The sequence below is a fragment of the Sus scrofa genome, chromosome 11 (genome assembly GCF_054392235.1).
Source record: "Sus scrofa isolate SSC_HxYL_T2T_F1_AM1 chromosome 11, Sscrofa_HxYL_maternal_Yorkshire_Landrace_v2.0, whole genome shotgun sequence".
NCBI classification, from domain to species: domain Eukaryota; kingdom Metazoa; phylum Chordata; class Mammalia; order Artiodactyla; family Suidae; genus Sus; species Sus scrofa.
Window position 1 is genome coordinate 16,849,460 of NC_139393.1, and position 15,311 is coordinate 16,864,770.

A 15,311-nucleotide genomic window follows, 5' to 3' on the forward strand; every position below is an offset into this window, starting at 1 on the left:
GCCAGGAATTTTAAAATCATTAAAGCATTGCAGGATCGGGGGGATGGAGAGTGAAGGGGCATGGAATTTCCATTTGGGAAATGGGTGGTGGTGACTGTGCATCTACTGAATGCCACTGAGCTGAAGACTTAAAAATGGTTATAATGTTAAATTTTATGTTAGGTCTATTTCACCACAATCTAAAAAAAAAAAAAAAAAAAAAAAAACACAATAATTTTTTAATCTTCAAAAAAAAGAAACACTGTGTAGTCTTTTTTTTTGGCTTTTTGGCTTTTTGGCTTTTCTTGAGCCGCTCCCACGGCATATGGAGGTTCCCAGGCTAGGGGTCCAATCAGAGCTGTAGCCACTGGCCTACGCCAGAGCCACAGCAATGTGGGATCTGAGCTGGGTCTGCAACCCACACCACAGCTCATGGCAATGCCAGATCCTTAACTCACTGAGCAAGGCCAGGGATCGAACCTGCAACAACCTCATGGTTCCCAGTCAGATTCATTTTCACTGCACCACAACAGGAACTCCAGGATCCATGTTTTTGTTTGTTTGTTTGTTTGTCTTTTTGCCTTTTCTAGGGCTGCTTCCCGTGGCATATGGAGGTTGCCAGGCTAGGGGTCTAATCAGAGCTGTAGCCACTGGCCTACACCAGAGCCACAGCAACGCCTGATCCGAGCACGTCTGCGACCTACACCACAGCTCACTGCAACGCCGGATCGTTAACCCACTGAGCAAGGCCAGGGATGGAACCCGCAACTTCATGAGTCCTAGTCAGATTCATTAACCACTGAGCCACGACGGGAACTCCCAACACCGTGTAGTTTTCATAGAGTTGCCAGAGTCACAGCACTTAGGAGACAGCTGTGGACAGATTGGTCTTAAATAATAGGTCTGCACAGGCATCCGGGCTGAGAAAAAGTAAAAGGAATTCACGTGCCATCCCAGCAGGGTAAGGCAGTGGGCTGCTCAACCAGCTCAAATGCAAGTCAAACTCGGGGTTTGGAGGAATTAGATTTGACATCCCTTGAAAAAAGGACCAAAGGAGAGTTTCTGAAGCAGGTATAAGTGGGTAAGGTTATGTAACGAAAGGGGGTGTTTTCAAAACACTGCTTTGGCCTAGTGAACACCCTGGATTAGACAAGAGAAAACGGAAAAGCTACAAAACCAGGGAGAGCCCGCTACAGGGATTAACACGTTAGGATGCAGTAGTGACTAAGGAATAAGAAGGAAGAACCAAATCCAACACACATTTCTAAGACGGAATCAAGAGAAGGAGAAAGAGCCAAAGACGGCTACAGCATCCCCAGCCTGGAGAGCCATGCAATGATGAGCAAGACTGTGCCACATGCTACTGGCCCATATTTTAAAAAAACAAGGAAAGGCCTCACAAAGTCAAATCGCTTTTCGCAGAGGAAGGAACTAGAAAATCTCACTGATGTCCAGCAGTGTGACAGAACAGACACTCTCAAAAGACCTTCTGGATTATGACAATCAAAATGCTAGGGGAAATTTACCAGAACTTGATTTTTATTGTTGCTATTTTAAAACTCTACCAACTTATGTGAAAGTGAAGGATCTGCAGATCCCTAAAACTCTACTAGGGAGTTTGTAATAGTTTTCAACCTTAAAAGTTGCTTTTGGATCCTAGAGATCTTAATTATCCCTTTAATGCCACGCTGGGCATGGGCTATAGGAGAAATGGCCTAGCGCCTGACCAACACGGCAAATCCCATAAGAGACCCTATTTAAGCTGGGATTCCAGAGGCTACACCCTTAGAGGAAGAGCTTATAAGGAACGCCTGGAGTTCCAGTCGTGGCTCAGCAGTTAAAGAACCCAACTAGTATCCATTAGGACTCGGGATTCAATCCCTAGCCTCGCTCAAGGGGTTAAGGATCCGGCGTTGCCTGCTATAGGGATTAACACATTAGGATACATTAGTAGCAGAGGAATGCTGCTGTGGCTCTGGAGGAGGCTGGCGGCTACAACTCCAATTAGACCCCTAGCCATATGCCGCAGGTGCAGCCCTAAAAAGACAAAATGAAAAAAAAAAAAAAACTCCTACATGCAAAAACAGGACATCAAGGATACTTCTCCGGATAAAAGAAAATTTTTAAAAATTAAAAATCAAGCTGATCTCCACAAGCTGACCTTCATGAAAGATTCAGTACAAATTTAATCTACCTGTGTCATCTGAACAGCCTCAAGTGGAGAATTTAATTTGAAGTGGTCCTAGATTTTATAATGTCCTCAGGCAACCAACAGAAGCCAAAGTAAACAGTCTCATGGAGGAGCTCAATTTCAAAGAGACCTTAAAAAATTTCCCTAGGTGAATTTCTAAGGAAAGTGAGTGGATCACTGTTTTTAAAAAATAACAAAACTCGCTAGGAAACGAGGTATCACAGAAGGAGAACCAGTAAGAACAGAAGAACAAAAAGAGATGAACAATGACTTCAGGTAAAATCATGAGAAACATAAGTACATTTGATGTGTTTCAGGAAAAAAAGAAAGTTTAAAAACGAACCAAGAGCAAGCAGGTCAGGAAAAGAGCCAAACAGAACTTCTGAAAATGAAAAATAAATTACTGAAATTAATACTTCTTTTTCTGTTTTTTTTTTGGGGGGGGGAGGGGCACACTTGAAGCATATGGAAGTTCCCAGGCTAGGGGTCAAATCAGAGCTATAGCCTCTGGCCTACACCACAGCCACAGCAACTCGGGATCCAAGCCATGTCTTCGACCTACACCACAGCTCACGGCAACATTGGATCCTCGACCCACTGAGCAAGGTCAGGGATCGAACCCGAGTCCTCCTGGATGCTAGTTGGGTTCCTCACTGCTGAGCTACAACGGAACTCCCAAAATTAAAATTTCAATGAACAGGAGCTCCTGTCATGGCTCAATGGAAACGAATCTGACTGGGAACCATGAGGTTGTGGGTTCAATCCTAGGTTTCACTCAGTGGGTTGAGGATCCAGTGCTGCCGTGAGCTGTGGTGTAGGTTGCAGACACGGCTTGGATCTGGTGTTTCTGTGGCTCTGGTGTACGTGTGGCTGCAGCTCCCATTGGACCCTTAGCCTGGGAACCGCCATATGCTGTAGGTGTGGCTCTAAAAAAGACAAAAAAAAAAAAAATTTCAATGGACAAATGAAACACATTAGACACAAAGAGAGGATTTATAAATTAGAAAATAAACAAAAAACAATCTACAATATAGTCCTCACAAAGACATGCAAAATAAGTTTACAAACATGAAGGACATAGTGAAACAGATTAGAATGAAAAGGTCTAAGATAAGGATATTTGGAAGGACTCAGCAAGAGAGTGAGCAAAGAGGCAACAGTTGAGAGATAATGGCTCAAACTCTGACTGAAATTTTGAAAGATGCCAATTCTAAGATGAAGACTCTCAATGACAGGAAATCAGCCCAGATCAGACCAGAAGTTCTTTCCTTTCCTAGATGAACGGATTGAACCATGAACTGATCAGTAACTTAGCTACTATCCTATTTTCCTGATATCCTAGAACTTTAGACCAAAAACATTCTTTTCTCTAAGAACACATGTGAGCCTTGGTAGAGAGAGTGGGAGTCCAGTCACCAGTCATGAACCATTAGATCCTGGCCTTTCTTCTTTGCTGCCCCTTTTCTCATAAGAAACAGATATACACGTCTCCATACCACCTCTTGGTGACTCAGTGGTGACTGGAAAGGCTCCATGAAGAACACAGACACAGGTTAGGCAGAACACAGTGCTGGGAAGCAACCTGAGCTAATGAAATTAAATAGAGCAGGGCAGCAAATATAAAGTCCATCCATTTTGTCTGCCTTCCTCTAATTTTTTTATCCTTTACAAAACTCCCTACAATGAATAAAGCAAAAATATAATCATTCCCAATAGATGTGTGAAGGTGCTAGGAATCTAGAGGAATTAAAGGATCTGATGAAAGTTGCAGAGGAAGAAAACGGGAAACGTCACATTAAACATATTAAAACTCTATTGTCTTGGGAGCGCCTGTTGCGGCTCAATGGTAACGAACCCCACTAGTATCCATGAGGACGCTAGTTCAATCCCTGGCCTTGCTCAGTGCGTTAAAGATCCAGCGTTGCCATGAGCTGTGGTGTGGATTACAGACGCAGCTCAGATCTGGCGTTGCTGTGGCTGTGGCTGGCAGCTGCAGCGCCAATTGGACCCCTAGCCTGGAGCCTCCATATGCCTTTTTTTTTTTTTTTTTTGTCTTTTTAGGGCTACACCCACTGCATATGGAGGTTCCCAGGCTAGAGGTCCAATCGGAGCTGTAGTGCCAGCCTACACCATGGCCACAGCACCAGATCCAAGCCGCGTCTGCCACCTACACCACAGCTCATGGCAACACCAGATCTTTAACCCAACGAGCAAGGCCAGGGATCGAACCTGAGTCCTTATGGGTGCTAGTTGGGTTCGTTAACCACTGAGCCATGACAGGAACTCCTCCATATGCCTTTTTAGGTGCAGCCTAAAAAGTAAAAAACAAAACAAAACAAAAAAAACACTTAAATACAATGTGTGAATCATGTGTGGGTATTGCTCTGAATAAATCAACCATAAAAAAATATGTGCAAATTAGGGAAATTTGAACATGGTAAATGATAATTAAGAAATTATTGTTAATTCAGCTCCGTATGATAACAGCATTGTGGAATGCAGAACAATTTATAATTTATAGTATTAGCAGGTGAAATGATGTGTAATTCAAAATTCATTTAAAGTAAACCCAGCATCCCTACCCAACAAAGGGTGAAGTAGGGAGATATATAAAATAAGACTGGCAGAAGATTGATCACTGAAGCTGGGTAATGGGTATATTGTTATTTTCATGTGTTGGATATATTTGAAACTGTCCACAATAAATTGTTCCTAAAAATCTTGAAGTCTGGACACATAACAACTGTCTATAACTGTACACAACACAAAGGCAAAGCCTCCTTTGGGAGTCCAGAGAAGATTATGAATAGAGAAACAGCAGTGGATATTAATTCAAGTAGTGTTAAATAAACACTTTCGCCATCCACTTGGCAATCTGCATTGGTTTAATACTATTTGTACGTACTAATGAGTAGTGCCCAGATATAACACTCTTTACTTCTAGAGAAGAGATAATAAATTCTGGAATGAATGAACAACCTTGAAAAAGTTATGCTTTAGGAGTTCCCGTGTGGCTCAGCAGTAATGAACCCAACTAGTATCCATGAGGACATGGGTTTGATCCCTGGCCATGCTCAGTGGGTTAAGGATCTAGCCTTGCTGTGAGCTGTGGTGTAGGTCACAGACGCAGGTGGGATCCCACACTGCTGTGGCTGTGGTGTAGGCTGGCAGCTGTAGCTCCAATTTGACCGATAGCCTGGGAACTTCCACACAATATGCTGCAGGTGTGGCCCCAAAAAGCAAACAAGTAAACAAATTTTTAAGAGGTATAAAGAGTTAAGGCAAATTATTTAACATATTTCCAAAAGAAATTAGACAAAGTATCAGAATAATCCTGCTAGAAAATTTGTTTAAAGTTCTCACATTAGAAGTTCCCATCCTGGCTCAGTGGTTAATGAATCTGACTAGTATTCATGAGGACGCAGGTTTGATCCCCGGCCGTGCTCAGTGGGTTAACAATCCGGCATTGCAGTGAGCTGTGGTGTAGGTTGCAGACTCGGCTCAGATCTGGCATTGCTGTAGCTGGTGGATCTGGCATTGCTGTAGCTGCGGCATAGGCTGGTAGCTGTAGTTCAATAGACCCCTGGCCTGGGAACCTCCATGTGCCACAGGTGGGGCCCTTTTAAAAAAAAAAAAGCAAAAACACTAAAAAGTTTTTAAAAATTAGTTCTCATGTTAAATATTTTCAGTATATATATTACAGTAGCATATGTCAATGATAAATAGAGACAATAAGAGCATATGGGCTGCTCTGAAGTTAGCAGAGTGAATAAAATGTCTATTTTCTTCCGTGCTTAAATGTATTTCATTAGGTGATTAAATTTTCCTCACTACTAGAAAACACTAAATCATATAAATGAATTCAGATTCCATATTAAATAATCTACATGATTTTGAACGTCCATCAGCTTTCCTTGATGACAGAGACAAGTACTGAGTTTCTAGATGGAATCATAAAAGTCTTTAAAACCCCTATTTTATAAAGTAACTAATGTTAATCATATTTCTCACAAATTTTAAATGCAGCTGACATGCTTCGTAGTAGTACAAAGGAGAAGTACAAAAAGACAATGATATTACATCTTTACTCTGTCAGGTCAAATAAACATAGAATAGTAGCTCCTGCCCTCTATAATTTTACTCGATGTACAGTGATGATTTAGCATGAACAGTTTAAAAAAAATCTCATGTTATCTTCAAAAACCAGAGTATACAGATACTCTCTCTTCCCACAATCAACCTTTCCTCCTGTGGGTTTTTGAGATACATAATATTTACTCAGGAATATTAATAAATCCCATAAATCAAAATTACATTCACTTTCCCTCCATCTTGAACCTTCCCCATAAGCTTCCATAGAGTTTCCCTGATGTATCAAAGAACATGGTATAAAAAAGTGCAGACAAACCTACAACAACAAACTTTCTTTATATGTTGGTTGAAGAAAAGTCTATTACCGGAAATAATTCAGTTATCTTGGCCTCGCTTGGAAAACATGCTTGATTTAAGCCATACCAACAGAAAAGCTTACATGTAAACTCATTAAACGCAGAGAGTAAGCCAGAAAACCAGAACCTTCTGTTGATTCGTCAACCCTCCTTTATGCTTTTGTGGGAGAAGTCAGGTAAAAGTAACAGCCGAAACGAAATTATTTTCTACAATTCTTCGCTAAGAATTCATTAACTTGCAAAAAGATTCTGAAATTCCTAAGACTCTTGAGCTAAGGCTGACATAACACACAGCCCCTCCACCAAAAGCCATTCTGTAAGTAGGCATGATATGTAAATTACAGCTCTATATAATATGCAGCAGCAGCAAGTTAATCCCTGCAAAAATAAAAGTCCAAAAAGCTTAGCAGAACCCAGTATTTTTACTAGCCAGCATTCTCCCCAGGCGTTCTATCTGTAATAAAATGAATGAAATCAGCATTTTCTGACTCACACAGCATAGCTTTTCATGAATGGGTACTTAAGTGTGAAGATGGATTAACTCTCTGATCTCATTTTAATGAGTTTCTCTTTGTCTTTGAGGGGCTACACTACACAGCTGCTCAATCACTCTACTCTATAGTTATTTAAATCAATCCAGTTAAGAGTTCTGAGAACTGAGCTGACTTGTACTTATTTGGGTATACTAAATTCACCAAAATTTAAACTCATAGAATAAATTAAGTAAAGCTCCATCCCATAGGTTGCTAATTTCTGCCAATTCTACCTCCTTAATGTAGTGACATCCATCAGTATCTCTGCTGCCTGTAAATACTGGTCTCCTGCCTCCTAGTTCACCCTTCTCCAATCCCTTCACCCAGCCCCCAAAGTCATCTTTCTAAAATGCAAATCCTATTAAGTCACAGCCTTGGAAGACGTGAGGATCAAGTCCAAGTCCACCAGGTCCTCCAGGATCTGACTCCTATCAGTCTCCTGGGCCCTACCCTTCCACCAGCCCAATACTCTACCCAACTATTCCTAGTTCTCTAACTCGGTAAGTCAGTAACTTTGGGTTGGATTTCATTGGTCAGGTTAAAACAAACAAAAGCAAACCCTGAAAGGGTGGTAAGTTAAACATAGGTTTACCAGGATTTTATTTTGCCAAGAAAAAAAAAATTTTTTTTTCAAACAAAAACAAGATCTATGTTTTGCTGGCACTTTCATTTTACACAATTAAGAGCATGGTCTTGGAATTCTAAAATTTGAGTACATTTAATGTTAGATACAAAAAGTTCATTATACTGTCCTTTTTAAAAGCATTTCACTGCACATTGTGAAAACTCTTGCATAGACTTACTCAATGAAACCACTGCCCTCCTTCCTCATATCTTTTTGCCCCTGAACATGGTGACCCTCTGCTGAAGCATCTATTTCTCCCCCTTCTCCCCCGCCCCAACACCCGCCCTTATAACACCATATAAGGCAGTCCTTTTCCTTTTCCTTTTTTTTTTTTTTTTTTTTTTTTTTTTTTTTTTTTTGCTTTTTAAGGCCACACTCGAGGCATAAGGGTCCAATCCGAGCTACAGCTGCCGACCTAGCCACAGCCACATCAGATCCAAGCCGTGTCTGCGACCTACACCACAGCTCACAGCAAGATGGACGCTCAAGCCACTGGGCAAGGCCAGGGATCAAAGACCTCATGGTTCCTAGTTGGATTCATTTCCACTGTGCCGCAACAGGAACTCCTCCTTTTCAAATCTGAAGGTAGATTAAAACAACCTAGGGATTTTGTAAAATGCAGATCCTAATCACAAAGATTCTGTCCTGGAGTTCCTGTCCTGGCTCAGCGGTAATGAACCCGACTAGCACCCATGAGGATGCAGGTTCCATCCCTGGCCCTGTACAGTGGGTTAAGGATCCCGCATTGCCGTGAGCTGTGGTGTAGGTCTCAGACACAGCTTTGATCTGTAGTGGCTGTGGCTGTGGCAGAGACCAGCAGCTCGCTCCAATTTGATCCCTAGCCTGGGAACTTCCATATGCCATGGATGTGGCCAAAAAAATAAAAACAAAACAAAAAAAACCAAAGATTTTGTGCTATGTTTCTTCTAGAAGTGTTAATGGCTTTAGACTTCATATTTAAGTCTATAATCCATCTTGTGCTCATTTTTGTATGCGCACAAGGCATGGATTGAAGTTCATGTTTTAAATGTGTGGACATCCAACTGTTTCACCACCATTTGTTGAAAAAAATAATCCTTTCGACATCAAACTGCTTTGATTCCTTGGTTAAACATCAATAGACCATCTATGTGTGTGGGTCTCTTTCTGGACCCTCTATCCTGTTCCAGTGATCTGTCTAGGCCAGGTTATCTCACATGATCCTGAGGGCTCATGATCTTAAGACAGAAGTATTCTGTGCAAAGAAAGGACCCGGAGTGGTTCAGGCTCCTTGAGTCACCCGTGCTCTCTTTCTCTCGCTGTACTGTATCCACTGTCTTCACTAGAGCCTGAGGTTAAGTGCGCTTTGCAAAATCTTATGAGTCCTTTCAATTAACTAACCCTAGGTGATTGCTGCAATGATTTTGCTTTCTGCGCTTAAAAAGACAGGATCCGAAACCGAGGACGGGCTGTTTTCCACCCTGCTTAAATGGGTGAAGGTCACTTCCCTCCTTGCCCTCTCTGCTGGGAATGTCACTTCCCAAGTTTTACCGCTTATGGCCACCAGGTCTGTTTTGAATAATAACCAGTTAAGCATGGCCAGATTATCTTAGATAACCAGAGATAATCCTAAAATAAGGAATGTTTCGGTTGAAATCATGTTGATACAGCAGGGCATGGGAGTGTAAATGCGCGTGCATGAATGTGAGCTCTAGAACGTAGCTGAGGCCACCTGGCATATCGACCTGAAAAGGAGCAAAACCCAGCCAAAGCCAACATCTTTCAAGAAACATCACCAACCACCCAAGAGATAATTGTCGAGCTTCCTGATATATAAAGGAAAACAAAGGTGGGCACCCAGCACACGGCAACGAAGAAAAAACGTCTGCTGGGCATCTTTTCCATTATGAATCAAGCCAGATCAAGTGTACACGGGAGCGTCCAGCATCTGACGAGAGAGGCACTGCCCAGATTCCCAGGGAGAAATGCAGAGCATGATTACAGCAAAGCCTCTATCGCTCCTATTAGTCGAGAGAGCTAGCAGAAGGGAGAATAACTGTGAAGACCTAAATGTGCTCCCCCAAATTCCTTTGCTGAAATCCTAACCCCCGATGTGATGGTGTTGGGAGCTACGAGGTAAGTAGGTCATGAAGGTAGAGTCCTCGTGAGTGGGCTTGGTACCCTCCTAAGAAGGAACCTCAGAGGCACGAGCTCTCTCTGCACGTGAGGACACGCGCAGAAGACTACGGGTACGCCGGAAGCTGCCTCTCACGGAGAACCCACCCCGACCTCAGACTGCCGGCCTCCAGAGCCCCGAGAACCCCATCAGTCTACGGTCATTTGGTACTGCAGCCTGAACGAAGACACCAACCTACTGAGCGGTCGTTGGGTAAGACAGAGTTTGGGCACCTGCCTCTCTTCCCTTCATCCTCATCAACGTTCCGAGCGGGTCCTGTTTTCACGTCCATCTCAGAAGTGAGGCACTGCCGGGTGCAGACACCATTCTGCCCGTGGGCCCTAAGCCATGGAGAGGAAGAGCCAGGATTACCCCAGGCAGTCTGACTCCAAAACCTAAGTCTCAGGTACCCACCAGCCAATTCCTGAAGGTCTCCGGACGAGGAATAAATCCAAGCATGAGGACACAAGGAGGAATGGAGGAAGCTAGGTCAAGTTTTCTCTCTTTAGACACACGAGGCAAGAGCCCAGGACAATGGTGACAGGCACTGAGAGCACCTTGCACCGGCATTGCTCAGATCGGGATCTGATCACATCTAAGATGCCTAGAGGGGCGCCAGCCAAAACACATGCAGCTCTGCACCATTCTCTCAGTTACACAAAGCTGCCACTCTTACAGGCTGGCATGGAAAACGATGATCACTTCATAATTTATCTCTCAACTCTTCCTAGGCCATTTAAAAGGATTAGGGCTTCCTGTTGGGGCAGTTGGATGTTTCCTTGCCTTCTCCTCCAACGCTGCTTCGTCAGCATGGATGAAACCCACTTCATCCAAACATAAGGCATTGGACTGCTTTGATCAGTACATAAACGTTTTAGCAAAAAAAAAAAAAAAAAAAAATCCTCCTTGCTCTTCTAAAGTTATTTCTTGGTACTGAACATATGAGAAAAATCAGCCTTTTCCACTCTTCCCCCCGCCACCCCCATTTTATGGCTATGCCTGCAGCATGTGGAAGGTCCCGGGGCTGGGGACCAAACCCGAGCCACAGCAGTTGACCCAAGCCACTATGGTAACAACACTAGATCCAACTAAGGTTATGGATCCTTAACCTGATGCACCACAAAAAAACTCCAAGCCTTTTCCACTCCTAAGGTGCTTAAAGGCACTAAAATTTGTAATAATAAATTTACAAAGTTTAACTGTCCCTCACCAAGACCCATGATACTTTTAATCTTTGTTTATTAAAAGGCTGAAGTATTACTTTGCCTTCATTCTGAAAAATGTGTCTTGAGTGCTTATCACAAATCAGGACTAGTACTAGAAACACAAAAAGGGTAAAAGTGGGGTCCCCGCCGTCACATGCCCAAAGAGTTGGGTTTTCATCCACTTTTTCTCAAAAAAACACACCTCCAGGGCTTCACAAGACTGCACTATTAGTTCTTGGTGTTGTTATTTCTAGAATTAAAGCCATGGCTCTGCTTGGAAATAAGGGAGAAAGAAGATCATGCAGGAGGAAAAGAATCTTTCCCATTTTTTGATCTCCAGTTTAAGAAGGCAGCCTTCAAAATCAGACAGCCTGGTGTTACATATGGCAAGAGATTTTAAGATTAGAAACTCTAATAATAGGAGTTTCCATCATGGCTCAGCAGTTAATGAACCTGACTAGTATCCATGAGGATGCGGGTTCGATCCCTGGCCTTGCTCAGTGGGTTAAGGATCCAGTGTTGCCATGAGCTGTGGTGTAGGCTGCAGATGTGGCTGGGATCCCACATTGTTGTGGCTGTAACACAGGCCAGAGGTTACAGCTCCAATTGGACCCCTAGCCTGGGAACCTTCACATGTCACAAGTCCAGTCCACACACACACACAAAAAGATGTAATAATAATAACATTTAATGAGCACTTACATTGAGCCAAGTCGTGCAAATGAACTGAATCTTATATGGGTCCTATACAGATTGATGGCACTAACACTATATCCATTGTTAAGATGACAAAACTGAGATACAGAAATTAAGTAATTTACCTAACCTCTTAGGAATTAAAGGAGGCAAAATTCAAACCCTGGCAGCTTGTCTCCAAAAGCCTATGCTATGCTCTTAACAACTACTCCTGCCACTGAAGAAAGACTCAAACATCATGGCACAGCACCAGATTAAAGAGACTGACCAGTGGAACAGAACAAAAAGCCCAGAAACCGATCCAAGTATGCTACTAACCACAGCACACTGGAAAGTTATTATAAATAATGGGGGAAAGATGAATTACATAAAAAAATTATTTATTTAGTTCTCCAAAAGCAGACTCTTACTTCACATCATTTATTAAAATTAATTTCAGTGGTTTAAAGAATTACATGCGAGCACTAGAAACCAAGGTGATGCATGTGACTCCTTTTCCTCATCCTTTCGTGGTAAAATGACCCAACTAGCTCAACTGAGAACATTCCTCACCACCAACTGGCCATTTAACAAGAGCCCCACTCACAAAGTTGAACCCGTGTGAAGAGTCAGCAGGAGGTGGTTTAGGAAAGAGCATAAGGAATGGAGAAGCCCAATCAACAGCCAGGCCCTGGAACATCAGTCATAAAACTGCTGCCAATCATCAGTTATTATGAGCCTGATACCCTACTAAGTGCCGCGGGCTGTTAACAAGTTTCAGTATTATTTACACATATGAGTGAACTGGTGCTTAGAAGGTCAAACAAGATGCCCAATGTTAAACATCTACCAAACGGCCGGAGTTCCCATTGTTGCTCATTGGGTTACAAACCTGACTAGCATCCACGAGGATGTGGACTCAAACCCTGACTTGCTCAGTGGGTTAAGGATCTGGCGTTGTCGAGAGCTATGGTATAGGCTGGCAGCTGCAGCTCCGATGGGACCCCTGGCCTGGGGACTTCCATATGCTGAGGGTTTATCCCTGAAAAGCAAAAAACAAACAAAAACCAAACAGCCACCAAATAGCCACACCAGGATTGGAACCTGATGACTATAAAACTCAAGCTTAAATTCCTAATCACTCCACCCACACAGAGGGACCACGTCCACCAGGTCCCCTGCTCAGAATCTATGCAAAGCTCCCAGATTAGAGCAGAGGCTGGAGATAAGCAAGACCAGCACTGGACAAAGAGCCACACCGAAGCTTCTGTCTGGATGCCAGGCCAGGCCGCTATTCAGGGGGAAGGAAAACTACTCCAGTAGGCCCAGAGCTGCCAAAGCAACACAAAAGGAAGACTGTTTGGCAGCAAAGCGGAACTCGGCCCTGCAGCTGTCGTCCACTGCCCACAGCTCCATCCCTACCCCACACAAGCTATCAGAACTCCAAGCTGCTGAGGACAAGTTAGTCTTCTAACTTTTTCTCTATTTTTGCCTGTCATGAAAAGAACTGAACAATGACCTACACAGCCTCTGACAAAGCAGATTTCAGTTACCAATATTGAACCAACTAGACCTCACTTGGCAGATGAGCAAACAGAGAAGCAAGCACACTAGAGAGACTCAGATGTTTAAGAGAAGGGCAATAATCTGAAGTTAGGGTAACGGCAAGAAACAAGACAGCTTCACAAGCTTTAAAATTTACATTCCCAGTGAGACTCAGAAGGACTGAATCCCTGATAGAAATGTTGCTACAATTCGTCTTGTGACTAAAGACAGAGACGGTGAAATGCAGACTGGCCAAGGCAGAAAACCAAACTGGTGCCTGAGAAGATCTACTCCATGAAAGCTCCTGGAACTCACAGGAACAGAGAGACCTGCGCGTCATCAGTGAAAAGACAGCACCTGAACAACATATCCAGAAGATTAAATACATGTACGATAAGAATTTCACAAAGAGGAAAATGAAACAGAAGGCAGGAAAAATAAGGAGAAACAATAACTGAGTAAATAATGGGGGGGAAAAAACAACTTCAAAATGAGTTTTTCAGAGTGAAATTCTCCCTCAGAACTTGGCAGAATGAATCATAAAAGATCCACACAACGCCAAACTTCTGAAAGTCAACAGGGAAAAAAATCCAGTAAAATCTGGGCCGCCACCAAGATTTAAAAAAAAATAAAAAAGAAATATGAATGAGATAGATATCAGGCTCCTCAACTGCCACACTGGCTGTGAAAAGACAACGCAATAAGATTTCCAGAACTCTGAAGGAGGAAAACCGTGGCCTAAGAATTCTAAATTCAGCTAAATTATCAATACTGTAATTATCATTATTATAAAGCAGAAGATCTACGGGGGGAGGCACCTGTGGCATATGGAAGTTCCCAAGCTAGGAGTCAAATCGGAGCCACAGCTGCCGGCCTACACCATAGCCACAGCAATGCAGGATCCAAGCTGCATCTTTGACCTACACCACAGCTCACAGAGACGCCAGATCCTTAACCCACTGAGCGAGGCCAGGGATCAAACCTGAGTCCTCATGGATACTGGTTGGGTTCGTTAACAGTGAGCCATGACAGGAACTCCAGAAGCCGTACATAATAGACCAAAAAACTCAAAAATGTACTTTCCACATATCTTTTCAGAGGAAAAAAATCTTAAGGAAGGGAGTGTATATACCATCAACTGAAAAAATAGGGGTTCCCTCATGGCCCAGTTAAGGATCTGGCATTGTCACTGCTGTTTGATCCCTGGCCCAGGAACTTCCACATGCCACGAGAATGATCAAAAGAAAGGGGAGAAAAAAAAGTAAGGAAAATTAGAATAAAGAACTCAAAAAAGTAGAAGATACACACAACTGTAGACATACAGAAATATAAAATAAATAGCAGGGAGCAACAAAGCTACTAAAACTAGAGTGGTCCAAATTATGTATGCTACTCGTGTTGGTCGCATGAGAGAGGTATTTGGCAAGGACTCCTGAAGAAGCAAAATGTAAAAAAAATAATAATAACAATTTCAAAATGAATTTCAACAAAATCCATGGGAAAGGAAGGAAAGAATGTGCTGAAGCATATGGTTCAGGAGAATCCACAGATACTATTCCAGTAATAAGTAGGAACAAATTTTAAATGTACCCACAGTTAGAAGAAAAACTGGATCTATAACTCCCAGGTCAGAAAGAGAATTGGTTTTCTTCTTTAAAAGAAAATTTGATAAATAAAGCAAGATAAAGCTCAGAAAAAGATAAACAATAAGAAAGCTTAATAATTTGAAAAATCTAACACAAGATGCCAAGGGTAAGAACAAAATCATTAAAAACTAACAGGTTATCCACGCTTATAAAAGGAACACTCACAAACTGGGAGAAAGAACAAAGTATCACTCACCTTTCCAAGTTATTCAAAGAGGCAACATGTGCATAAAGTGCCAGGCATGAAACAGGTGCTCCCAAAAAGTGTATAGAAAGAAAGAACATTTCAGGCACTGTGGCAAACCAAAC

The 15,311-nt window shown here is 42.6% G+C and overlaps 1 protein-coding gene across 8 annotated transcripts in view; it reads right to left on the reverse strand.

Moving 5' to 3' along the window:
* WDFY2 (WD repeat and FYVE domain containing 2) overlaps positions 1 to 15,311 on the reverse strand; it is a 179,934-nt gene that overhangs the window by 115,299 nt on the left and 49,324 nt on the right. The window lies entirely within an intron of this gene.